Raw genomic sequence first — 25,618 nt, 5'->3', positions numbered from 1 at the left:
TTTACCTCATTCTGTGTTCTTTAGGCTAATAGTAAAAGAGTACCTGAGAGATGTTTTTTCCCTCCTGACATCAAATATATGCTTTTTTTTTTTCTCAATACCATTTCTTTAAGTCTCTGACACCAACTAGGTGTCCAACAAGTCAGTTCAATTCTGACACTAATTACCTGGAATTAGACCCCATAGCCTAAGGGCTCAGTCCTTTAAGACTGCCCCCACTTCAGATGTCAGTCACAAGTCTTGAGACACCTGTACTTCTGACTGGGCTGGCTCAGGTTTAATAACTTGCCGAAACAGCTCACAAAACTCAGGAAGACACTTTGCTTACATTTACCAGTTTATTATAAAGAATACGAATAAACCAGAGGAAGAGGTACAAAAGGTGATGTCTGGGAGGCTCTAGAGCACAGCACCTTGTGGGTGTACCACCAGCCCCGCACATGGATGCATTCATCAACCCAAAAGCCCTCCAAACCCTGTCACATAGGGATTTTTATGGAGATTTCATTAGGTAAACATGGTTGATTAAATCATTGGCCATTGACGATTAACTCAATCTCCAGCCCCTCTCCTGTTCGCAGAGGCTGGGGAATAGGGTTGCAAGTTCCAAGCTTTTAATCAAAGATTAGTCTTTCTGGTAACTAGCACCCATCCTGAAGCTGTCTAGAGGCCAGGCAAGGGCAGACTCATTAGAGCTTAAGACAATTCTATTACTCTTATCACTCAGGAAATTCCAAGAGTTTTAGGAGCTGGGAACAAAGGAACTGGGGACAGAGACCACATATCTTTCTATAATATCACAATACTTATTATAAACCAAATGAGTCAATCATAGGTAAAAGGGAATTAATTGAAATTGCTTTTAGCTTTCTATATGATTATGGTTTTAAGTCACTAATATTGAATACTGATTTTGTATATTGCAGACACTGGAGTATTTTAAATGCCAGGGCCTCTGGGCATCAGGGAGTTTCCACCCTCCTCAAAATGAGACTAAATTGACAGATGCTTCTTATGTGTCATTTTGTCAGTTGACTCCTATGACATTAGCCGTTGCCCTCTGCTTCCCGTAAGGCTTTATGTATCTAGTCCCAAGTCTCTCCAAGTCTCACAGGCCTCTTCTGTGTTCCCTGGACCCATCCTTCCGGAGTCACCAGCTTTTCTTCATATCTCAATCATTTCTCTGTGTGCTTCCTTCTCCTTATGCCTCACCAAAGCCTGCCTTGGCCCTGAGGACCTAGTTTCTGCCGGTGGCATCTCAAGAGGTAGCACTTTATTCTCTCATTTCCCATATCCTTTGGTCACAAGAGGTGGGGTTTCATTTCCTATTGTTCCTCTTTGCCACTTCCAAACCATTACCCCATCCACTCTCGCTAACATTTGTATATTACTCCTCTTCTAGCTCTTCCCTTTCATACTCAGGTCTACTTATCTTTATTCATTACAGACATGAGCAAACATCTACATTCTTCTCCAAATAAAATTCAGCTAGAATCCTGTGAGGTTGCAGCATACTGCTGGGACTGGTCACCAGAATAGTGAAATTTCCAGTCCACTGATGCCACTTTCTCTCATTCAAATCATTGCAATCTCTCCTTCTTCCTGCTCTCTTTTCCTACCATGGTCTTGGTTCTGATAACACTCTTACCTATACCTTAAATGTCCAGTTCTTCTGGTTTAATTTGTTTATTTACATTTGAGAATTTATCAAAGTTGCACAACAATTACATCTTCTACATAGATCACACCATCCATGCATGAAGTTGCAGGAGAGATACATTTTTTTGCTAAGTACACATTTATCTGATATTAATGTTGTAGCCCTTGCTTTTTTGTGCTTACATTTGCCTATAATATTTTAGAGCCTCCTAAAGTGCTCTAAGGTTCAGTGTAATCACTGTAAGATTTTACCCATTTATATATACTGTTCGGAGAACACAAGAAAGAGAAATTTTTAAAAGGCTGAATACTTAGCCTTGTCCATCAAAGTGTTTAGTGATTTTAATATGAGAACAAAATATATTACTCTTTTCATACTTTAAAAAGTGAAATTACATTGTGATAATCTTCTATACTTCTTTCTCAGAAGCAATTTACACTAAGAAAAACAGGGTCCAGGGCTGAATCTCTTCTGTCTTTCATGCCTAAGTGTAACTCAGTTGGATGACTAAAAAAGAAATCCCTGGTTTAAATAAACTATCATTGGAAGGGGAAGACCTAGAGATTAGATCTGGTCCTAAGGGAAAAAATGAGAGTAGCAGAAAGAATCTAGTTCTAGGGGAAAGAGATGATCAAGCATCAGGGGAGGGGCTTGACTGGAGTCCGGGAACCTTCCTATCATCCCTTCTCCACACTGTTCTCTCCAATCCTCCTTCCATGGGCTTCTCCCATCCTCCTTAAAGCCCTTTGGGGTCTTCCAAATATAGAAGAATTCCAAAATGGCCTCACAAAGAAACAGAAGGAGACAATAAGTATAATATGCTCAACCTCATTGATAAGGCAAGTACTTGGAATAAAAACAGTAAGATGCCCTGGAAGTGTTTTAAACAATGAAGAATGTTTTTGAAGGAATATACTTTTGTTTCCAGTTGAAAACTTAATGTAACATATAATTCTCTAGAAGAATTTTAATGCAGAAATGATCTAGATTTCAAATTTGTAAAAAAAAAAAAATATCAAAATAGTATTACAGCAACAAAAACACTGTTATTTTGGTACTTAGTAACACATCAGTATTCTGGCATAATGAAATACCAGAAGCCAGCATTACCCTATCTGCTGGCATGCTATATAGGGCAGAGTTTTTCCCAAACCACAGATTTAAACAGTCTGGTCTATTTAACAGTGTCTCTAGATATTGCAACAATGTCAAATTTTGAGCAACCTAATAGTGGCACTTTTGATCACCCCACTCTGATTTTATCTTGCACCTCGCTCTCAAATGATAACCAATAGTGCTTCAAAATTATTCAAATAAAAGTATTGAAGTTGAATGATAATCTTATCCAATGGATATCTCTTTAAATGTTTAATTATAGCAAAAGCATAGTGTTTAATCAATATCTTTAATAAGATGCAGCACATGTTTATACCAACAAGAGTGATAAAAATACACATGTGGTACACAGTAAGGAGAATCACATGATGAAATTCAGATTTTGTCTAAACAAGGAAGGACAAGGTTCTCACGTACTCAAGTACATATATATCTAGGGCACACATATAGTAATTCAAAAAGCTTTCTGGTCAACGAGTGCAGAAGCTACAAAAAACTGTCAAACCTGGAAGGGCCAGATACTAGAACAATACCTCAAACCTGGAAAGGGAGGATTTTCCCTAGAAGGATCAAGGTCAATGTTTCTTCGGACTAGCAGAATTGGGGGAAGGAGACCTCCAAGTCAGAATTGATTGGCTACTATTTAAAACGTTTTGTAACACAAAGAAAGCAAACTGACTCCTTTCCGATTTCTATTATAAGCCCATAATGCTGATCTAAAAAAAAGTATAAAAAAGAAAACTAAAGACCAATCTTACTTAGAAATATTGATGCAATTCCTAAATAAAATATTAGCAAATAGAATCCAGCAGTACATTAAAAGAATAATTCACCATGGCCAATTGGGATTAAGTCCAGAAACCAAACTGATTCAATATTTAAAAATGTATTACTAATATTCAGCACATTAATAAGTCAAAGGAGAAAAAAACAAATGATGGTTTCAACATATGCTGATATGACATTTGAAAAATTTCATTACCCATTCCTGATTCAAGAAGAAAAACTCTTAGAGAAATAGGAATAAATAGAAATTTCGTTCGCATGAAAAAATATGTATGCTAACTAAAAGTGTCATGATAAAGAACGAAGCAGCTGAAGTATTACAATTAAAGTCAGAAATATAACAGTGATACCCACACTAATTGGTAGTGTTTAAGATTAATGAAGAAACAAGTAAAACATTGCTATGAAGGGGAACACATTATTTCATCCATTCTATTCCACAAATATTGATTGAAAGCCAATAGGTGTCAGCCATATAATATGGCTCTTAGGATATGCTGCTATGGAAATATGGATGGGCTGCACTCTTGGAGTTTACATGCAAGGAAGGTAGATTTTTTCGCAAATTATATTATAACTGCATGCCTGGAGGGGAAAAAGCCCAATATTGACTGCATTTTAAAAGTTTAGTTGAGAACTAGTTAAAAATTACTTTACAAATGTCAATAAGCAGGTAGCAAAGATGATTGAGTAAATATATTCCAGTTAAAGAAATAATAATAATAAAACCCCGTAGAAATGTAGAAAAAATACACAGTACCTCTTTTTAAAAAATGATAAACTACAAGTGTGAGAAATAATGTCTGTTAAAAGGGGAGACGGTCTTTACTCTTGCATAGGAAGATTTAAGGATATAAATTTCTTCTTAAATTAATCAATAAAGTAAATGAAATCCCAGTGTGAATCATAACATAGCTTTCTTTAAACTTCAAAAATTTCATCTAGATGTATAAATATCTGAACTTAGATGAGAGATTCTGGAAATAGGAGGAAATATTCATATCAGATTTTAAAGTTTTTATGAAGCTACAATAATTAAAATAATGTAGTCCAGTAAAAGAATAGATAATTCAATGATGCAGACTAATGAATAAATAGGTTAAGACCTTTATTGGAATTTACTATGTAAGAAAGATGGCATTGCAAATCCCTAGGAAATGATTATTCTCAATCACTGATGTTTTGAACAGTGACATAGCTATTTAAAAAAAAATAGAATTGGATTCCTACCTCAAAGCTTAACACCCAAATGAATTCCAGATGAGTTAAAGTTTTAAATGTCTTTTTAAAAATGCAATCATAGAAATATTGGGATGAGATACAACAGAATATTATGATAATCATAGAAGAATTTCCTAAGCCTGACACAAATTCTAGAAGTCACAATGAAAGGAACGGGTTCACATTTAATACATCCTAATTTAAAACTTCTACATGAACAGAAAAACTCCCAAAATACTAACAAAATATATTCATAGCATATAGCACATAAAATAAGCTAACATCCTTCAAATAAAAGGTGCCCGCTCTTATGTATCAATGGGATAAAGAAAAAAACACTTTTTCTAAATGGTCAAAGGGTATGCACAGGCAACTCACAGAACAGGGGATATAAAGGCACAATATCAATAAAATATGTTCAATTTCATGGAACAAGCACAAATTAAAGTAACCAGGAGATGTAACTTTTTACCTATCCGACTGGCAAAAGACAAAACGACTGGTACTATCCAATGTGGGTGAGAATGAAGGCACTGGGTACTCTTATACAGTACTCTTTGGATTGTAAATGAGTTCAGTGCAAACTTTTTGGGAGCAATTTGTCAACATATGTCAATATTTTAATTGCTAGTACCCTTTTAACTATGGATTCCAATTTTAGGAATAAGCGCTGTAGAAGAAAACAGCGTATAAAGCATGCTTGCATGCATAGGCACAGTATTTATGTTCTTTTAACTGCATAAATTTGGAAAAAACTAAATTTTCATCTTTAGGGATTGGTTAGATAAGTTTTGCTACAATGCATGTACTAGAATATTATGCAGTGGTTGAAATAATGAAGTAGATCTACATATTCTGTTTTAGAAAATGTCCATGGTATGGGGCTCCTGGGTGGCTCAGTCGTTAAGCATCTGTCTTCGGCTCAGGTCATGATCCCAGGGTCCTGGGATGGAGTCCCACATCGAGCTCTCTGCTAGGCGGGAAGCCTGCTTCTCCTTCTCCCACTCCGCCTGCTTGTGTTCCCTCTCTCTGTCAAATAAATAAATAAATAAATAAATAAAAGAAAGAAAAGGTCCATGGTAAATTACTAAGTGAAAGGGTAATAGAATGTTCTCTGTTGTATAATCTAACTACTGTAATTCGATTGGATATGGGATATATATTTGTAAACTCACATACATTTGCATAAGGCTATACGGCAGATTGTTAAAAGTTTTTCTCTCTAGAGAATTAAATCCAGAGTAAGAGAGCAGAGGGAAAGGAGAGTAGGACATATTCTGTACATTCTTCTGTATTGTCTCAAATGTTGTTTTATCTAGGGAGCATGCATTACTTTTATAATAAAAAATAACTACAAAGATTTAAAAGTTCTTTGCTGAAAATCAATCTGAAAATAGAACTCTATGTTTTCCATGTTTCCCGATTTTCTTTGAGAAAAAGTTCTTTCATTTATACTGGCATACTGGATTTCTAGCAAAAGTTAACTTTATGAACAAGTTAATAATCTATGTTTTGAATTATTTATATGCACTTTGAAGCTTTAAGGCAGAGAGGGCAAGCTCCATATTTTCCTCCCCTTCAGATCATAATCCTCCCTCTGACACCATGGTCTTCTCCATATTGATGAGGTGCAGAGAGTGGAAAGAATGTTAGATTTCAGATGGAAGGTGTGCTATGCCTTCTTATCTGTTACCTTCCACCAGATAACCATGAAGGGCAAAGAAGTGAATTCAGCTGACAAATGTTTAGCCATTCTGGGGCTTAGTGGTGATGCAGCATAGAAAAGTAAATTTATAGGTATTTGTAGGAGGGATTCTTGATTAAGGATTTTTTTTCCTGCTTTGGCATAGGTTGAAGGATATGCTTCACCTCCAACCCACCTCCACCCACCAGCCTTAGGTTTGGTCCTTGGGGAAATCTGGGATTTGATTCTAAGTCCTGAAGAGGTCTGTCTCTGGTCCTGATTCCTACTCAGTCTAGAAGTCCATTTCAAATTTAAAGTCACACGAGAGGAATTTGTGTGTTGCAAGAAGAAAATAAAGGATTTATTTTGGCCAGTTCCTGCAGAGTTAGATCCAAAGAGCACTCATACGGATTCAGTCCTCTGAAGTGATTTTTGTTTCCCTGGATTTCTTACAAGAGACCTGGAATTGAGTGTCACGTCAGACCAGAAATGCAGCCCACACAGGCCCAGAATCCCATAGGTACCCAAGAAAGAATGTACCTGTACTTCTATCTGTTGTGCTACTAGTATGTGCCTGAGGAGAGTAGCTTTATGACTTTCTTTTTCCTAAACTGTGGCTCTAATCTATCAAGTTTTGTTTTGTCTGTGTGCTGAGCAGTTCTCAAAATAAAGCAGTTTTTAATATTTTCTGAACATTCTCATTGTTCATTCATCACTATTCTGTCAAATATTTGGCACATTCCTTGACCAAAAATCTGGCAGGTGTGAATGGCATTGGTTTGAGTTATTTCCCCTATAATCCCTTGCCAGAGCTCTGATACTGTAAGGACCATTACACCATGTCCCATCTGTTCCCTGTATTTCTAAAACTCATTCTTCTAGGAGAATGACCAAGTTCTTCCAAGGCTGGAAAAAGAATTCAATGCTTCATTTCAGACATGATCAGGAAACAATAAAGACACTAGTAGAGAACAGGAGAACCAAAAAGGCTTTATCTGGCATGGCTTAGCATTTTGCCATGCATATTCTGTCCTTAATTTGGAGACTAACCTGCTGAAGGGGCTGTGTGCTTCCAGGATGAAGGAGAAAAGACGCATAGACAGGAAGGAACAAATTCTATTTCAGCAATACACTTTGTTACTGTGGTCACATAGCAGATGCAGTCCTCTTCACCAACACTTTCCTAGATTCCAATAAGCATTTAAATATAGAAAAGACACCTAAGATTTTATCTCTGGCAATCTGAGAGCCTTGAGACACAGGAAAGTCATATAAAATAACACTTTTTTGATCAAATTTCCTTTTTATTTTTTTCCCTTTCCTTATCTGAAAACCCTTAACAGTTGATTTAGTGCAGAAATCATTTGATGGATTTATCTTGAAGAAAGAATAATGTAGCAAAGGTTTATATATTTTCTTTCTGATTTCTGAAGATCCTGGAAAGCTCTCAAACTTTTTTGCTGAGATGAAATCTTCCAGGAAATGAGAACAGTCCTCTTATAAGAGTAGCATAAGCATGTTTAAGGAGAGGGACACATGACCACAGCATAAGGTTTAAGGTGGTGTATGAGTATTCAGGCTGCCATAACAAAATACCATTGACTAGGTGCCTTAAACGACAGAAATGTATTTCTTCACAGCTCTGGAGCCCAGAAGTCCAAGATGAAGGTGTTGGCAGGTTTGGTTTTTCTCTTGAGGTCTCTCTTCTCGGCTTGACAATGGCGGCCTTCTCCCTATGTCCTCTGAACATGCACATCCTTGATGTCTTCCCCTCTTCTTATAAGGACATCAGTCATATTGGATTAAGGTTCCACCCCAAGGACCTCATCACCTAATCACCTCTTTAAAGAGCTTATCTCTAAATATGGTTACATTGAGGTACAGAGGGTTAGGACTTTGACATAGGAAGAGTGGGAGCACAATTCAGCCCATAACAGGGTGTGAGAGAGCATGCTCCAATAAAAGGTCTATAAACAGAAGGAATATGCCATGATGTATAGCAACATTCACAGACACTCTGGGGAAACTATAATGACTGATTAGAGCCAGTGACCTGTAGAAGGAGATTCCTGGGTGTCTCCGATGGTAATACTGACTTTTCTACTAGCTAGGATCCTTGGGAATCCCTTAACCTCCCCAGAGTCATACTAGATCCTTCATCTATCTGAAAAGTAAAATAAACATGACCACTCACATGAACCATCATGTGAGGTTCAAATAAAATCTACAGGAGTATTTTTTCTTAATGCAATCTATAAATGTAAAATATTTTTATAACCAAGGATTCTCTAGGAAATTCCTTGGTGAAGGTGAGTGTGAAAGACCATTTTGAAGAGAGGAGAAATCTGCAGAAGGAAGAATACATTTTCCATGGGAGGATGGTCCATGCTCATAAGTATTTTTTTAAAGATTTCACTTATTTATTTATTAGAAAGAGAGAGCATGAGCAGTAGGAGGGGCAGAGGGGGAGGGAGAAGGAAAGGGAGAGAACCTCAAGCAGACTCCTTGCTGGGGCTCCAAGGGGCTCAATCCCATGACCCTGAGATCAGGGCCTGAGCCAACACTAAGAGTCAGACACTTAACCAACTGAGTCACCCAGGTGCCCCACTTCATAAGTATTTTTTAAGTGAAGGATGATTTAGAAGATCCAATTCTGACCAGCTCAAACAGAACAAATAGTGTAAGACAGATTTTACATCTCTTCCCTGGACCTTATAGTTTTAATTTTTTGGGTTTTTTTGGTTATTGTTTGTTTGTTTGTTTTTCTAATTTGGGGGGTTGGACCTATAACTGGCTATATGGCCTTAGTCACTTCCATACACTTTATGGTGCCTTAGTTTCCACATGTATAGAAGGGTGAGAATAACATCTGCTTAGCCAATTCTCGGAGACTCAATTCAATAACAGATGAGAAACTTCTTTGACATGGTTAAGAAGACACTATTCAGTTAGAAATTGATGATATTTTATATAACAAACTAGTTTTTTTCTAGCACCTAGCGCATGACAGGAGCTGAATTAAGGCCCATTGCCTGACAATGATAGTTTTAAACAAAACACTAAATTGTTCAGGAGAGTATAATTCCGAGATGATAGTTTTGGAATTCAGTTCTCAGTATTGCTGTAGGAAGGAGAAATGACAGAAGCAAGGTGGCCGACTGAGATGCATACCAGGTATGATTTGATGAGGGTCTGTCCCCAGAGTGTGAAATGGAGGGGGAAGGGATAACATACTCTAAAAATTGGTGACATCAGCAGATACGTACAGAATGGGAGGAGGTGAAACACACACAATATATAAAGCAAGTTCTTCCTTGTGGAATTAAAAAGTCTGGTTTTACAGGCTTTCTTTAAGTGCTTATGCAATGCACAGTACATTGCTTAGTCTGCAAGATTATTCTATAGAATAATAATCTTTACTCTTAGAACTTGCATAGAATTCTGCCCAAGTTTTCTTTTTCTCAATTTCACTCTCCATTACTCCTAGTTATACCCTATGTAACTACACAATGGAGATCAAAGTGCTGTTTATTTTCCTTAGCACTCAGCTTTTTTTTTTCCATCTCTTTCTGTCACCACCAACAAAAGTGTCCCTTTTTGTATATTTAGATATTTTCCCATACATTTTCTTATTTTTGCCTCCAAATCTTTATGATCTCTTTTTTGTGCTGAAAACTAACACAGAGTAGCTTTCTGGGTCTCATAAAATGGGTATGGTAGATTGCTTGAAAACCTGGCTATATTATGCTTCTTCCTATAAACATACCCTTACCATGTTACTTAGCAGTTTCTCCCATCAAGAGATGGATTCTACTCCCCTACACCTTCAATCTGGGCTGACGATTGCTTTGGCCGATAGACTTGCTCTGGCCAAGAGCCTGTGGCATAAGTAACGGTGTACAAATTCCAGTTCTAGGCTTCAAGAGAATCGCAATTATCTGCTTTGTTGCTGTTGCAAAATTCTGACTATCCAGTGTGTGGGCTAACATGGCTTGGGTTATAAGACCTCGTGTTGCAGAAATGACTTACCTAGCTGACTGGAGATGCATAAGGCCAGCTGAGCCCAGAAGAACCAGTCATTTGAGCTTAGCCTAAATTGCTGGCCCGTAGAATCATAAGCCAAATAAATACATTTTGAGAGGTGGTGGGTTATATAGCAAAAACTATTACAATGGGCTACTTAGGAAGTTTGTGAAGTCTCCCTCTCCTTTGATGAGAAATATTCGCAGAAATTTGATACAATCCTCACATCAGCATGTTACCATATAAAGGATAAACAGTAAAACAGTCGTTCGAGGACATTTCAAATTCTTTAACTTTATAATATATATTAACATTAAGATATATTCTTTTTTTCGGATATATTCTTTATTAATGACATTTGGAACATTCCAATATTCTTAAATGTGCCAAAGCAAAATTCCAGAAGGTGTACGATTTTCATTTAACTTCACTCTTCTAACATTTCCTGTGATTTCAGATCTGAAGAGGATCTAGCAGTAAGCAGAATCCAGAAAATGTTCATTTTCTTGATGCTGTCAAGGGGAGAACGTTGGCTTGGTGCCATTGCTGCTTTGGGGTCATAGCCAACCTGGGAATGGACAGCTGTTGTTATTCAGAAAAATTCAGACAATATTTGGGAAGACATTAATTTAGGGGGAAAATTAAGAGGAAAATGGGAAAACAACAAGGTAAATAAGAAGAGCATTTTTTAGACTGTAAAAATATCTAATGATTCTAGAAGTGTTTAATATATCTTCCAATACAGTCCAGAGGGGGGTGAAATAAGCAAGATTTGTAATGTACCTAGCAAGGCATTTGAGAGGCAATGTGGCATAATGAAAGCATATGGGATTTGGGGTCAGAGTAGACTAGTTTTTTGGGCAAAGGCAATTTTCACGTGTTCTCATTCATATGGAAACAAATGTCTTTCGGTTCTGTTTATGAATCTACAACACACCCCAGTTTAAAACATATTAATTTGAATCTTTAGATACAAATTTCTTTCTCCTATTCTGTAAAGCAGTAGTTCCCAAAGCATAGTCTGAGATCCTAGAGGCCCCCGAGATAAGAAACTATGGTAAGAATCTTCCATTAAGCTGTACATTAAGAGATTTGGAAATTAAAACAATTCTATTCTTCTATTTTCTTTGACTTAGAAAATAATTTTTATTAAAACATTATTTGTGTTAATATGTAATGAGTTTATTTTTATTTTAAAATGAGTTAACAAATATTGATATGTGTTCTTCATTTTAATTTTTAATATTATGAATATTAAACATAACCCATATAAATGAAAATCCTTTGGCATTCTTAACACTTTTTAAGAACATTAATGGGAACTGAGACAAAAAAAATTGAGACCCACACTGTCCAGTAAGTTGGATCAGGTATTATTATACCCATTTAATAGATTTGGAACAGAAGAATTAACAATGAATTTACTTGAAGGTGATTTATTGGATGATGATCTAGAATGAAGAATTTTTATCTCAAAATTTCTTTCACATTTTAAATTTACTTTTTACCAATGAATTTTTCATATTTAGACATTTTTATTGCTCAAATTAAAATGTAATAAAAATACACTTTTTTAGAGTATACAATTACCTGAATTTTAACACAAGTATGGATTTATAGAACCATCATTCCTGAAGGGTACCAGGATATGCCATCCCAAAATATGGCTCTTTGGCATATGGATTATTTTGAGCTAATGGTAATTGAGAACCAGTAGGTACAGGAAAAACTCTAAAAACAGGGCACTACTTTTCCTTTTATAAAGGAAATTTACATTTATGCAGGAAGTTTTCCTTTGTAAAAATGTCTCTCTCTCCCATAGCAGGAAGAGGAGGACTTTTAAGTCTCATCAGTGGAAGACTTATCAAAGGAGAACTCTTAGCAATGGAGAAGGCACTGACTTAAATCTGCATAACAAATCTTAACTGAACAACTCCCATTTACCATACTTTTCCTGGACCACCTTCCCATAACTTCTTTCCTTTGCCCAGAAACCCTAAATCCCCTTTCCACTGTTTAGCCTAAAATGCTATTTAAGTCCAAATTCTAACCATCCCTTTGGGCTACCCATCACTGGATGTTCCCAAGTGTACATGTACTATGTACATGTTAATATATTTGCTAATCTGTCTTTGGCCAGTCTACTTTATAGGGCCCTACCTGGAGGACCAAAGATAGGTAGAGAAAAAGATTTCTTTTCCTCTTCAATACCACCATAAAGGTATAAAACAGTTCTATATCTGTAAAAATTTCATCATGCTATCCTTATGTATGTCAGAACCTCTCCCAGGACTGTAGTTTGTCTTTTTGAGAATGTCATATAAATGGAATCATGCTATATGTAACTTTTGATATTGACGTTTTTTTACTCAGCATAATGCCTCTGAAATACCTCTAAGTATTGTGTATTGAGGTTCATGTCTCTTCATTAGGAATAATGTCCCATTGTGTGAATGTTCCACCATTTGTTTATCCATTCACCTGTTGAAGGACATCTTGGTTGTTTCCAGTTTGGGCCTATAATAAATAGAAGGGCTGTAAACATCTGTATATAGGCTTTTATATGAGCATAAATTTTCAGTTGCCTAGGATAAACGCCCAGGAGTGGTATTTATGGGTCAGATTGTAAATGTATGTTTAATCCTACAAGAAAATGGCAAATAATTTTCCAGAACAGCTATATATATATTTTTTTTTTGGTTAAGCATTGATTCTAGTCTTTTCCCTATTTTTAAATTGGATTGTTTTCTTATTGTTGAGCTTTGAGAATTCTTTACACATTCTGAACCCAAATCATGTTCCAGATATATAATTTCCAAATATTTTCTCCCAGTCTGTAGTTTATCTTTCATTCTCTCAATAGTGTCTCTCTCATACAAATGAAATGGTTTCAATATTGGTGAAATTCTATTTTTCAATATTTTCTTTGATGGATCATGCTTTTGGTGTCATGTCTAAGAACTTTGCCTAAAATGATTTTGCCTCATATGATTTTCTTCCATATTTTATCCTAAAAAGACCTTATAGTTTTATGTTTGACATTTAGATCTATAATCTATCATGTGCTAATTTTTGTTTAAAGTATAAGGTTTAGGTTCTTTTACTTATTTATTTTTCATTTGATATACAATTCTTCTAACACCATTTATTAAAAAGATGATTCTCTCCTCATTGAATTACATTTATAATTGAGCATACTTATGTTGGTCTGTGTACTCTCCACCCTGTCTCATTGATCTATAGATCTGTCCTTTCACTAATAACACATTCCTGATTACTGCCTCTTTATAGTAAGTCTTAAAAATGGAGAGTATGAGTCCCATGATTTCCCCAACTTTACTTTTCTTTTTCAAATTTGCTTTGGTTATTCTAGCTCTTTTGCCTTTCCACATACACATTTTGAATTAAGATACTTCTCTGTATCTATCAAAAATCCTACTGAGATTTTGATTGGAATCATGTTAAACCTATAGATCAGTTTCAGGAAATTTGGCATCTTTACTATGCCGATTCTTCTTCTTTTTAAAAAAATTTATTTTTTTAAGTAATCTCTACACCCAACATGGGGCTCGAACTCATGACCCTGAGATCAAGAGTCACATGCTCCTCCATCTGAGCCAGCCAGGCACCCCTATGTCAGTTCTTCTAATCAATGACCACATGACCACCGAATGTCTCTCTGTTAATTTAGGTCTTTGTTTTCTGTCATTAGTGTTTTGTAGTTTTTAGCATATAGATAGATACACTACAGTTTCATTAGATTTACATTTAAGTATTCCATTTATTGGAGCTGCATTCCATGGCATTATTTTTTAATTATTTAGTTGTTTACTAAATATAGAAATATGATTGATCTTTGTGTTTGCCTTCTACCTTACGCCTTTGCTAAACTCATTACTTTTAGGAGGTTAAAAAAAATTCCTTGGGGTTTTCTACCTATACAGTCATATTGTCTGAATATAAAGGCAGTTTTATCTCTTCTTTTTTGATTTGTATGGCTTTAAGTTTTTTTCTTGCCTTATTGAACTAATTAGGACTTCCAGTTTAATATTGATTATGACTGGTGAAAGTAGAAATGCCTTTCTTCTCAGTCTTAGTGGGAAAGCACTCTTTCACCACTAAGTACGAAATTAGCTGTAGGTTTTTTATAGATGCTCTTCATCAAGTTGAAAAGTTCTCATTTATTCCTTGTTCACTGAAAGTTTATATCATGAATGAATTTGGAATTTTGTCAAATGCTTTTTCTTCATCAATTAAAAATCATGTTGCTTTTCTTCTTAGACGGTAACACGGTAACACGGTGGATTACATCAGTTGCTTTTTGAATATTGAAACTGTCTTGCTCTCCCAGGACAATTTCCACTAGGTTGTGGTGTTTATTCTTTTTAAATATTGCTGGATTGGAATTGCTTATATTTTGTTGAGGATCTTTGTATTTGTTAATGAGGACTATTAGTCTGTCATTATCTTTTCCTGTTGGTCTTCCTGTTGGTCTTCATCTAACTATACCAAGGAGGTGCTGACCTCTTAAATTGGGTTGAGGAGTGTTCTATCGCTTTCTATTTTCTTTTAGAGATTGTGCAGCATTGGTTTTACTTTTTCCTTAAATGTATGGTAAAATTCTCCAGGGAAACTGAGTCCAGAGATTTCCTTTTTGGAAGGTTTTAAAATACAAGTTTAATTTCTTCAATATTTATAGGGTGAGTCTGCTTATCTCTTTCTACTTGGAAAGTTTTGGGAGTTAGTAGTTTTAAAGGATTTGTATTTCTTTTAAGTTTTCAAAGTTATGTGCCTAGATTTTTATAGTATTCTTTCACTGTCCTCTTAATGTCTTCACAGTCTATAGTGATATAACTTCTTTTACTTCTTTATTGGTAATTTTTGTCTTTGCGCTTTGTTAGTCTTGCTGGAGGTATATCAACTTTATTGATTTTTTTCAAAGAAACTGCTGTTGTTTCATTGATTTTTTTCTCTATTGCTTTTTGTTTTCAATTACATTGATTTTTCTTCTTTATTTTATTCTTTCTGCTTGATATATTTTGTTCTTTTTCTTAAAGCAGAAGTTTATTATTAAGTTGAAGAATTTCTTCCTTTTCAATGTAAGCCCTGAATGGTATAAATGTACAGCTAAGCATTGATTTAGCTGCCTCTCACAAATTTTGATATGTTCAAATATACAGATATATTTAGATTTCCTCTTTGACCCATGGATTATTTAGAAATATCTTGCTTAATATCCAAATGTTTAAAAATATTTCTGTTAGCTTTCTGTTATCTACTTCTAACCTAATTCTATTATGGTTAGAGAACATACTCTTTACGGTTTCAATCATTTTATATTTGTTAAGATTTGTTTTATCACCCAGGATATTGTTTATCTTTGTCAATATTTCAGGTGCATTTGAAAAAAAAAATGTGTATTCTGCTGTTGTTGGCTGCGGGTTTTGTAACTATCAAAAAGGTCTAGTTGATTGATAATGTTTTTCAGTTTTTCTCTACCCTTGATAATTTTTTATCACTTACTGAGATGAGTGCTGAAATTGCCAACTACAACTGTGAATTTGTCTAATTCTCCCTTTAGTTCTGTCACTTTTTATTTCATGAATTTTGAAGCTCAGTTTTGGTGTATAAATATTTAGGATTGTTGTGTGTTCTTAACTAAATTTACTTAATCATTATGTAATGTTCTTTTTGTTCCTAATAATTTTATTTTCTCTGAAGTCTATTTTGTTTGATATCAACATAGCCATTACAACTTTCTTTACATTGATATTTGTATGGTATATCTTTTCCTATCCTTTTACTTTTAACTTACTTATATAATTATATTTGCAGAGGGTTTTTGTACACACATAAAGTTGGATCACCTTTTCTTTTTAAATACATTCTAATAATCTCTGTCTTTTAGTTAGCTTTTTAAGGCCATTTTTGTTGGATGTAATTCTTGATATGTTGGGACTTGGGTCTACCACTTATTTGATTTATGTTTCTTCCTTCTCTTATTTGTTCTTCTGCATCTCCTTTCTTGCCTTCTTTTGGGTTATTTGACCAATATTTTTAGTATTCTGTTTTACTTTCCTCTATTTTCCACTCTATTTCTTTGGACAGGATTTCAGTGGTTGTTCTAGTGACTATAATATATATACTTAACTTTTCTCAATCAACTTATAATCAGTAGTTTACTACTTCAAGGAGAATGTAGAAACTTACCACCATTTAGGTCCTTTTAACTCCTTCCCACTTTATGATATTAATAGTATTATGTAATGCATTTACATACATTGAAAACCATATTTGAAAGTATTATAATTTTTGCTTTCTGGTGTCAAACATATTTTAAAGAACTCAAGAGAAGAGCAGTATGTCATAATATTTACTTGGTTATTTACATTCTGTTGTGACTCTTTTATTCTTTTTTTTTTAAGATTTTATTTATTTGACAGAGAGAGATAGACAGTGAGAGAGGGATCACAGCAGGGGGAGTGGAAGAGGGAGAAGCAGGCTTCCTGCTGAGCAGGGAGCCCGATGTGGGCTGGATCCCAGGACCCTGGGATCATGACCTGAGCTGAAGACAGAAGCTTAACGACTGAGCCACCCAGGGGCCCTGATTCTTTTATTCTTACCATCTGTGTCCCTCTTGTGTCGTTCCCTTTTCTCTGATGAACTTCCTTTGGAAATTCCTTTAATCTTGGTTTGCTGGCAATTAATTCTTTTAGTTTTCCTTTATCTGTTAATGTCTTTATTTCACTTTCATTTATGGAGGATATTTTTGCATGAGATAAAGTTCTTTTTTTTTTCTCCCAGCATTTTAAAACTGTTGTTCTACTTCCTTCCAGTGTCCATTTTTTTTCTTATCAGCAATATGGGCATTCAAATCACTGTTGCACTCTAAGTATTTGAGTATTTTTCTCTTGTTCTTTCAAGACTTTTTCTTTGCCTTTAGTTTTGAAAAGTTTAATTATAAAACATGTGTGTGAACTGCACTTCTTGAATCAATAGGTTTATGTCTTTCTCCAAATATGGGGAATTTTTGATATTAATTCTTCAAATATTAATCAGGATAATGCTCTTTTCCTTCTCCCTTTGTGTCTTCAATGACAGAAATTTTAGTTTCTGGCATTGTACAAAAGTCCATGAGACTCTGGCCATTAATTTTAAAATCTTATTCCTCTTTATCATTCATATTGGGTAATTTTTATTAATCTATCCTCAAGTTCACTCTTTGTTTTGTCTTTTCCATTCTGCTATTGAGTCCATCCAGTGTTTTCTGCTCTAAAATTCTGTGGTTCTTACTTATATCTTTTATTTCTTTAGTGAGACTTACGTCTTTTCATTCATTTTAATAGTGTCTGTCTGACCTTACTTCTTAGAAGACTTTTATAATATTTGCTTTCAAATCTTTGTTAGATAATTCCAACTTCTGTGTCATCTGAATTTGGCATCTGTTTGTTGCCTTTTCTCACAAACAGGCATTTTCTTGGTCCTTCATATGCTGTGCAAATTTGGATTGTATCATAGACATTTTGAATATTATGCTAGGATTCTCTAGGTCTTGCTTACATCTTCTTTTTTTTTTTTGAATTTTATTATGTTATGTTAGTCACCATACAATACATCATTAGTTTTTGATGTGGTGATCCACCTTCCATTGTTTTCGTATAACACCCAGTGCTCCATGCAGTATGTGCAGTATGTGCCCTCCATCACTGGGCTAACCAATCCCCCCGCCCCCCTCCCCTCTAAAACCCTGTTTGTTTCTCGGAGTCCATAGTCTCTCATGGTTCATCTCTCCCTCCAATTCCCCCCCCCTTTCATTTTTCCCTTCCTTCTCCTAATGTCCTCCATGCTATTCCTTATGTTCCACAAATAAGTGAAACCATATGATAATTGACTTTCTCTGCTTGACTTATTTCACTTGGCATAATCTCCTCCAGTCCCATCCATGTTGATGTAAAAGTTGGGTATTCATCCTTTCTGATGGCTGAGTAATATTCCATTGTATATATGGACCACATCTTCTTTATCCATTCATCTGTTGAAGGGCATCTCGGCTCTTTCCACAATTTAGCTATTGCAGACATTGCTGCTATGAACATTGGGGTCCATATGGCCCTTCTTTTCACTACATCTGTGTCTTTTGGGTAAATACCCAGGAGTGCAATTGCTGGGTCATAGGGTAGCTCTATTTTTAAATTTTTGAGGAACCTCCACACTGTTTTCCAAAGTGGCTGTACCAACTTGCATTCCCACCAACAGTGTAAGAGGGTTCCCCTTTCTCCACAACCTCTCCAACATTTGTTGTTTCTTTCCCTGTCCATTTCTGCCATTCTAACTGGTGCAAGGTGGTATCTCAATGTGGTTTTGATTTGAATTTCCCTGACGGCTAATGATGATGAACATTTTTTCATGTGTCTTCTTTTTATGTCTTCTTCAGAGAAGTGTCTTTTCATATCTTCTGCCCATTTTTTGACTTGATTATTTGTTTTTTGGATGTTGAGTTTGAGAAGTTCTTTATAGATCTTGGATACCAGCCCTTTATCTGTAGTTCATTTGCAAATATCTTCTCCCATTCTGTGGGTTGCCTCTTTGTTTTGTTGACTGTTTCCTTTGCTGTGCAGAAGCTTTTTACCTAATGAAGTCCCAAAAGTTCATTTTTGCTTTTGTTTCACTAGCTTTTGGAGATGTACCTTGAAAGAAGCTCCTGTGGCCAATGTCAAAGAGGTTACTGCCTATGTTCTCTAGGATTTTGATGGACTCCTGTCTCACATTGAGGTCTTTCATCCATTTTGAGTTTATCTTTGTGTATGGTGTTAGAGAATGGTCGAGTTTCATTCTTCTGCATGTGGCTGTCCAATTTTCCCAGCACCATTTATTGAAGAGACTGTCTTTTCTCCATTGCATGTTTTTTCCTACTTTGTCAAAGATTATTTGACCGTAGAGTTGAGCGTCCACATCTGGGTTCTCTATTCTGTTTCATTGGTCTATATGTCTGTTTTTGTGCCAGTACCATGCTCTCTTGGTGACTACAGCTTTGTAATATGGCTTGAAACCGGGCAATGTGATGCCCCCAGCTTTGTTTTTCTTTTTCAACATTTCCTTGGCATCCAAAATCCTCAACAAAATCCTAGCTAATAGGATCCAACAATACATTAAAAGGATCATCCACCACGACCAAGTGGGATTTATCCCTGGGATGCAAGGGTGGTTCAACATTCGCAAATCAATCAATGTGATAGAACACATTAATAAGAGGAGGGAGAAGAACCATATGGTCCTCTCAATTGATGCAGAAAAAGCATTTGACAAAATAGAACATCCTTTCCTGATTAAAACTCTTCAGAGGGATAGTGGGAACATTCCTCAAGTTCATAAAATCCATCTATGAAAAACCCACAGCGAATATCATCCTCAATGGGGAAAAGCTGAGAGCCTTTCCCTTAAGAACAAGAACACGTCAATTATGCTAAGTGAAATAAGTCAAGCAGAGAAAGTCAATTATCATATGGTTTCACTTATTTGTGGAACATAAGGAATAGCATGGAGGACATTAGGAGAAGGAAGGGAAAAATGAAGGGAGGGAAATTGGAGGGAGAGATGAACCATGAGAGACTATGGACTCTGAGAAACAAACAGGGTTTTAGAGGGGAGGGGGGTGGGGGGGATGGGTTAGCCCAGTGATGGGTATTAAGGAGGGCACGTATTGCATGGAGCACTGGGTGTTATACAAAAACAATGGATCGTGGATCACTACATCAAAAACTAATGATGTATTGTATGGTGACTAACATAATAAAATTAAAAAAAAAAAAGAACAAGAACACTTCAAGGATGCCCACACTCGCCACTATTGTTCAACATAGTACTAGAAGTCCTAGCAACAGCAATCAGACAACAAAAAGAAATAAAAGGTATTCAAATTGACAAAGAAGAAGTCAAACTCTCTCTTTTCGCAGATGACATGATACTTTCTGTGGAAAACCCAAAAGACTCCACCCCCAAATTACTAGAACTCATCCAGCAATTCAGTAATGTGGCAGGATACAAAATCAATGCACAGAAATCAGTTGCTTTCTTATACTCTTTCTTACATCTTCTGAAGAATGTTGACATTTTCAGCAGCCAAGTGGTCTGGTTGGTTTCAGGTTGCAAGTTCTGCCTTATGGGAATTGTAGTCTTAATGTCACTTTCTTTGTCAGTGCCTTTGTAGTATTATTTGGATCTGTCCTATGTGTGTTCCACCCTGTAGACATTCTGAGTCTTGGGTGCTGATCTACCCTGCAGTTCAGTTCTCAAAGTTGATGGTATGTTATTATGTGTCAAAGCTGTACACGTGCATCGTGGGAGTGTTCCCAGGGCTACATAAACTACTTTTTCTGGTTACTGTCCCAGCTCTTTTCTTTATGTGACCTCCCTAGAACTTTTTGGGCTCTCTGGGGCTCTTCTTTTCAGTTCAGCCAGAAAACTGGGGCTTTATTTTCCCAGTTCTATGATGTACTTCCTGCAATTGTAATCGTTTCCTGAGCTGAGATGCAGCAAGAAAAAAAGCATCAGATGCTTACCCCACTCTCTTGGGGCCTAATCTCCTCTGATTTGTAAGGAAGCTTCTACTTCCTCACTGTGCCTCCCTTAGCCATCATGGTTGCTGTTGCTTCCACTGCCACCACCAGTTGCACTGGATTGCTTGAGGACTGGGAGAAGAGAGAAAGGAGAAAAGAAAACCACAATAACACAGGGGTTTTTATCCCACTATCTTTGACCGTTAGAAGGTCTCTTTCCCATATTGCAAGTCACACGTTGACAGCTTCTCCTGGAATTCTTTCTGTCTGTGAGAATGCCCACTTCTGGGTTTCAGGTGACATTGAGACCAGGTCTGGAGATATCAGAGCCAAAATACGGTAAGATCACTGGTGATTTAGTGGCACTTAGAATTATGCACATCCACCCATCCCAATCTGCCTGTTACTGTTTACTTTTCAGAGTTCTCAAATAGCTGCGCATGCATTCTGTCCATGTTTTGTTATGCATTCAGTGGCAGAATGTTCTTATCCCATCTTACCAGACAACAGAACCCCAATAAGCTTTTTGCAGTCATGTAAAAGTGCTGAAATACCTAAGAAAAATCTTCAGAGTTCGTATTAGGGAAATGTGATGCTTGGACTTTATAGCTTCAATTTGTGATCTTTTACTTGTTATCACTGATATCTCCATACTGGCTCAGGAGGAGCTGCTCTAGTCTTAACCAGAAGTGCATTCTTCCCTCAATTTCTTATAGTACCCTTGAGATACAATTGGAATGTTTAAATAAAATTGTATTAAAAGTGCATGGTCAAGAGAATGAGAAGACAAGCCACAGACAAGGAGAAAATATCTGCAAAAGAGACAACTGATAAATCACAGTTATCCAAAATATACAAAGAATTCTTCAAACTCAACAATAAGAAACAAAGTGATTAAAAAATGGGCCAAAAGTCTTAACAGACACCTTACCAAGAAATAGTTATAGAAGTCAAGCAAGCATATGAAATGATGATCCACAACATATGGGAAATGCAAATTAAAGCAACAGTGACATACCACTAGACACTTAATACAATCTAATCTAAAACAAATCTAAACACTGATGATACCAAATGTTAGTGAGGATGTGAAGCAAAAGGAACTTTCATTCATTTCTGGTGAGAATGCGAAATGGTACAGCCACTTTGGAAGACAGTTTGTCAGTTTCTTACAAAACTATACATATTCTAACCATACAATCTGGCCAAAGAGTTGAAAATGTACATCCACATAAAAACCTGCACACAGATGTTTATACATGCTTGATTTTATAATCGCCCAAACTTGGAAGTGACCAAGATGTTCTTCAGTAGATGACTGGGTAAATAAAATGTTATATATCTAGTCAATAGAGTATTATTTAGCATTAAAATAAAATGAACTACCAAGCCATGTCAGGCCACGGAGCAACCTCACATGCATATTACTAAGTGAAAAAAGCAAATCTCAAAAGGCTATGTAATGTATGATGCCAACTATACTACATTCTAGAAAAGGCAAAACTAACGATATAGCAAAAAGATCAGTGGTTGCCGGGGAATGAGAGAGGGAGTAATGAATAGGTGCAGCATAGAGGATTTTTAGGGCAATAAAAATACTCTATATAATACTAAAGTAATAGATACATGTCATCCAAATATTTATCAAACACATCAGATGTATAATACCAAGACTTAACCCTAATGTAAAGCATGGACTTCAGGTGATTATGGTATGTTGAATGTAGGTTCATCAGTTGTAACAAGTGTACCACTCTGACAGGGGATGTTGACAATAAGGGAGGCTATGCATGTGAGGAGGTAGGAATATATGGGAAATTTCTGTACCTCCCTCTCAGTTTTGCTGTGAACCTAAAACTGCTTTAAAAAATAGCCTGAGGGGCGCCTGGGTGGCTCAGTCGTTGGGCGTCTGCCTTCGGCTCAGGTCGTGATCCCAGGGTCCTGGGATCGAGCCCTGCATCGGGCTCCCTGCTGGTCAGGGAGCCTGCTTCTCCCTCTCCCACTCCCCCCTGCTTGTGTTCCCTCTCTCTGTCAGATAAATAAATAAAATCTTTAAAAATAAATAAATAAATAAATAAACAAATCTTAAAAAAAAAAAAAAAAGTCCGAGAAACAAACAGGGTTTTAGAGGGGAGGGGGGTGGGGTGATTGGTTAGCCCGGTGATGGGGATTAAGGAGAGCACGTACTGCATGGAGCACTGGGTGTTAAATGAAAACAATGGATCGTGGATCACCACATCAAAAACTAATGATGTATTGTATGGTGACTAACATAACATAATAAAATTAAAAAAAAAATTCCAAAAAAAAAAGTCTTAAAAAAGGAATGAAATTCTCACATATGTTACAACATGGATGAAATTTTAAGACATTATGCTAAGTGAAATAAGCCAGACACAAAGGGGTAAATATTGTATGATTCCACTTCTGTGAAGCACCTGCAGTAGTCACATTCTTAGAGACAGAAAGTAGAGCAGTCGTTACAGGGGCTGGAGGGGTGAGGGAAAAGGGAATTGTTGTTTAAGGGGTATAGAGTTTCAGCATGGGATGATGTAAAAGTTCTGGAGATGGATGGCAGTGATAGGAGTACAAAAATGTCCATGTACTTAATGCCACTGAACTGCACACTTAAAAACGGCCTAAAAGATAAATTTTTTGTAATGTATACATCACTATAAAAAATAAAATAACTTTAATTTTAAAAAGTACATTAGGAAGTAGGGAGAAAGTAATACATAACTAGATCATAGGTCGGCAAACTATGGTGTGCCCATGAGCCAAATCTAGTCATACCAATTAGTTTACTTACTGTCTATGGCTGCTTTTGTATTATAACAGCAGAGTGGTATAGTTGTGAAAGAGGTTGTCTGGCCGTCAGCACCTAGAATACTTACTCTCTGACCTTTACAGGAAAAGTTGGACAACCGTTATTCTGAATGGTATGGTACACATCATTATGGTCATCTTGGGATTCCCTAGGAAGCATCTTTCAGCTGAACTTCAAGCCTGACCTATCTCTGAATAGGAGCATATCTTTTGCAGAGAAAAAGGAGTAATGGGAAGTTCTCTTCTCCTTCTAAAATCTTACTTCCATTTATTTAACTATTATTAGTAAGTTAAATATTTTTTTCCAGGCATTCTGCTAATTGCTTACAATACACTGCTAAAAAAAAGACATCCCTGCCCTCATGAAGCTGTCAATGTAAAGCAATTTTTGCAGATAGTTGAAAGCCGTCTCTCCCTAACAGCCCCTTATTGATCCTATATCTATTTTACTGGGCAACATAAATCAAATCTGGCATCTCTTATACATGATAGCATGTCTGAACAAAAAACATTTTTCAGGCTTTCTTAGAATCTTCTTTTGCCTACTTAAACATTTGCCCCTTCATTTGGAATCAAGAAATGATGCTAAAAATGCATTTCAAGTCACAGATATGTGTGCTAGTGGTACAATTTTTGCATCATCTGCAAGTGTCGAGTAAATATGCCTAATTTTCTAGTATATTTGCCTACAGCAGACATAGAGCATTATCCTTGACAATGAATGAAAAACTCCTTTAGTTTCAGAACTTGAGGGACATGTCCCAATACAATTGTATTTCTGTTTACTGTGTAGGGAATAAATTTATGACAGGTTTTTTTTTTTTTCAATAAGACTTATTTAATGTAGCTCCAGAGAAGAAATTTGGAATGATGAAATGGAAGATAAAGAAGCAGTTTTCACTCAATATATAGAGAAAGATAACAGAGTTGAACATACTTAATAGTTCTATGAGCCAATAAATATCATATAGGTCATACATATATCAAATACTTATAAATTATTTTTTAAATCTGGGGGTGATGTTTTTATCTTTCTTTAAAGAGAAGAAAAGTGAGGAGTTTGGAAGAGCTATAAATAAAAGAGCTATTAAGTGGTAAGCAGCCTCCCAGTTTTCTCTCCCATCAAACCATGTATATAAATGGGTTTCTCCAAGAATGGAGTGAAATGTCCAACATATCCACCCATGATCTTGGTTTTCTTATGTGCAAAGGGAATGCTGAAATGCCTCTGGCTCCAAAGAATATACCCCATTGCTTCATGTTCTGTTGAATTCATCACCTATTTGTATGACACCAAATTAACTAAGATTGTATTCACATGTTCAGTTGATATATTTAAGTGTATTAATAATTTTTGTTTAATTTCTTTTTTCCAAGTTTTTATTTAAATTCTAGTTAGTTAACATATAGTGTAATATTGGTTTCTGGCATAGAATTTAGTGATTCATTACTTACATATAACATCCAGTGCTCATCACAGCAAATATCCTCCTTAATACCCATCATCCATTTAACCCATCCTGCTGCCCACTTCCCCTCCAGCAACCCTCAGTTTGTTCTCTATAATTAAGACTCTGTTTTGTGGTTTGCTTCCCTCTCTTTTTTTTTCTTCCTTCCCCTATGTTCATCTGTTTTTTTTTTTCCTGAATTCCACATGTGAGTGAAATGATATGGTATTTGTCTTTCTCTGACTGACTTATTTCATTTAGCATAATTACTCTCTAACTATATCCATGTCGTTGCAAA

Source organism: Phoca vitulina, unplaced genomic scaffold (assembly GCF_004348235.1).
Source record: "Phoca vitulina isolate PV1807 unplaced genomic scaffold, GSC_HSeal_1.0 scaffold14, whole genome shotgun sequence".
NCBI lineage: Eukaryota > Metazoa > Chordata > Mammalia > Carnivora > Phocidae > Phoca > Phoca vitulina.
The sequence above is the reverse complement of the archived record's forward strand: the minus strand, read 5'-3'. Positions refer to the sequence as shown.